General features: G+C 33.9%; 1 long non-coding RNA gene across 1 annotated transcript; it reads right to left on the bottom strand.

Moving 5' to 3' along the window:
* Positions 1–556: 556 nt before the first annotated feature.
* Positions 557–3,087, bottom strand: LOC136062804 (uncharacterized). Its single transcript, XR_010624511.1, has 3 exons — positions 2,964–3,087; positions 1,350–1,581; positions 557–1,047 (listed from the first exon to the last, which is right to left on the bottom strand). It is a non-coding gene; the product is annotated as an uncharacterized LOC136062804 (long non-coding RNA).
* Between the last annotated feature and the right edge of the window lie 6 nt (positions 3,088–3,093).

The following is a 3,093-nucleotide window of genomic DNA, read 5'->3' as shown; positions in this document are numbered from 1 at the left end:
GGGGGGGTGGGTGCTGTGGAGAGCAAGAAGATTGTGATTGAAATTAAGGAAATTAGCTTTTGTAAATGAAAATTTTCAAAATATAAGGGGCTATGCTCCTGTGGGCCCCCTAGCTTCTCCTCTGATTGAGCTACTAGACTCTTGGCCAAAAGAGTTATTATTAATGGTCCAGCTTGACTATTCTCACACAAGAGCTTGGATGAATTTAACTCATTATGGGTAATTGTTTTGGCAGAAATTATTCTATAAAACCGTAACAGATTTTGGATGGATAAAGAGGAAACTTTGTCTATTGAATTTCTTAGTCTTTTGAAGCCATATAAATCTGAGGGCTTGGTTTCATGAGATAAACTAAAAAAAATGAACCAAATCAAGAGCCAAAATCCTAGAGTGGTTATTTTGCCTAGAGTTCAATTTTACTGAAAATACTTTCAAAAAAAAAAAAACCTTCAGGATTAACAGAGGTGTTAGATATGAGCATAGATCCAATTAATACAATGTTTAATTAAGCAGTAGCAAATCAATAAGAACAGAAATCTTAAAATAGCATACGATCTAATAACAGAAATCTTAAAATAGAATGATCTTAATCCTGCTTTAGACGCATTCATAGTTATATTACAAGTCATCCAGAAATGTAATGGAACCTCTAACTACCTATCGTTAAGGATACTTTGGACTGCCCAAGAGTTTGTACTAGGAGACACATATGGTAACTCAATATTGAGGGTGGCAAAGAGAATGTACCTGTGAAGAACCCAGAGAGAGAGAGCATTAGCAGTAAAATGTGAAGCAGGACAAACTTATATCAGATTTTGCTAGCTTGTGGATGCGGAGGTCTTACACAATATTTAATGAGCTATATTGTGTAATACCTATAAAAAAATTATATTCAAAGAGTAATGGAAAAAAAACTTAGCCCACTTAAGAAAGGTCATCAAAATTATGAAGACCAATCAGGAAACTGAGAAATTTCATCCCAATGACTCGGCAGTTTCCTTGGAGTTTCTCTTCAATTCCTTCACCTAATAGACCTGTGTATTGTACCTGTTTGAGAGCCAGACCAAAAAAAAGAAAAAAACAAAAGATGTAAAGAGATCAAGTTTGTGACATGACCAAACCAAAGAAATTATTCTTGATTTTTGGGAAAGCATGGAGTCTCAGTTGGATTTTAGCAAGTGCCTCTATGTCATTTTAAAGGTTTAGGACCTATCTGGACCTCCTATTTTTTAATTTGTTTAAAATCACTGTGTGTGTTTTGTTCTGCAATATCAATTGTGCTTCAGGTCTAATTGGTTGATTTAACCCAAAAAAAAAAAAGTTCTAATTGGTTGATTATTAATTCTCACCATCTTCTTCTTTGGGGCTTGGGCTGGACTGACAGATCATTGGCAGAGGCAAAAACCTCAATGAGAGTGAGAACAAAGGAAAGGCAGGCTACTGGAGCAAATGCTCCTCATAGTACACAATACTTTGAGTGAACTCTTTAGCTATAAGTCAGGCCTTCTAGCATTCAGTAGTGCATTGGGTCAAACTTGTGGAGTAGATTGAAGGTAACATTTCCAATTCTTTTGTTCAATTCTGTGGTCAAAAAAACAACACAGTGTGGCTGATGTTTAGTGTATTTATAAGTAGAAGGTAAACAAAGCAAGCACATCCTCAAATCTTAAAGTGAATGTAGTTAAGAGGTGTGTGATAAAGAAGCGTTCATGAAATGTGTGACCATGAAGAAAAGGTAAGGTTGAGAAGTTTAGAACATTTTTTCATTAAGCTATAGCTCCAATGACATGTTACAAGAAAGCAAACGGAATTGATATTGACAACATAAAGCTGTTCATTGGAGGGTATTTATACACAAGCCTAGCCAACCCTATTCTAATCTTAGTAGGACTAGGTACTTCCTCTTTGATATTGTCCTGCCTCAAGCAAAGCTTGGTGTAAAGCCTAAGCCTAAGTATAAAAACTAAGGAATCAACACCTAAGTTGTTAGGAATCAGCAACCCAACAGCTTGGAAACTCCTTATAAATATCAAATATCATTCATAAAACATCTAATTAAAAAAAAGCCAACTGTAACCTTTTTATATAGCTTCTAGAAATACAGTTCATATACCACAAAACTCTCAGCTGATAATAATCTAAAAATCTAATCCCTAGCTGAATTCAAAATACTGGAGGTCATTGATCAATCTTTGCTTAGAGATCAAGTGTCATCCACAATTTATATATATTTTGAAACCGGTTGCACCCTGCCACTGTGTAAAAAATGAATTACAAGAATTTGAAGCATATTATACTAAGAAATTAAAATAAAAAATGTTCTATGACCATTCTCATAAATTATGATCTGCATCTTTGAGCAATTCTGGACATCATAGCACAGTTTGGACCAATTAGGTCATTATGGAATTTCCCATGAAGAGTTGAAGACCTTGTGGATTGAATTTCATAGAATTTTTAAGCATTATAGTTCTTTTTTTTCTTTTTTTTTTTTTTTGATAAACCAAGCATTATAGATATCGGAGCTTGGTTTCATTGTATAATCATATAAAGTATAATTGATGAATTATTTCACGATCCAATCAGCCTATGGACTCTTCCATTTTTAACAGGGGGGAGGGGGGGGTTTGTTAAGTACATCAGCCAAGAGTCATTTTAGGTTTTATGAAATAAAATTCTGATAATTACTTCCCTTAAAGATTAAACAAAAATAATAATTTTTTGAGACATGAATCTATGGGTTTTGAAGTTGAAATATGAACCTAGATCCACCCCAAACAATACTTAATTAAATAGAAGCAAATCAGTAGGACTAAGAACAAAAATATTAAAATAGCATGATCCAGGAACATAAATCTCAAAATATCATGATCTAATAACACAAATCATAAAACTCAATCCCACTTCATTGGCATGGAGGCATATATAATAACCGAAAACTGAGGGTTTCAAATAGAATGTACCTCGTTATACCCAGAGAAAGAGAGATGCAGCTATAACATATGAAGCTAAAGAATTTGGTAGCTTGTGTATCTGGAGTCTTATCCACTTGACAATATCACGAGCTCTATTATATAGAACCTATCAAAAAAA

The sequence above is a fragment of the Quercus suber genome, unplaced genomic scaffold (assembly GCF_002906115.3).
Source record: "Quercus suber isolate HL8 unplaced genomic scaffold, Cork oak 2.0 scaffold_455, whole genome shotgun sequence".
NCBI classification, from domain to species: Eukaryota; Viridiplantae; Streptophyta; class Magnoliopsida; order Fagales; family Fagaceae; genus Quercus; species Quercus suber.
The sequence above is the reverse complement of the archived record's forward strand: the minus strand, read 5'-3'. Positions and strand labels throughout refer to the sequence as shown.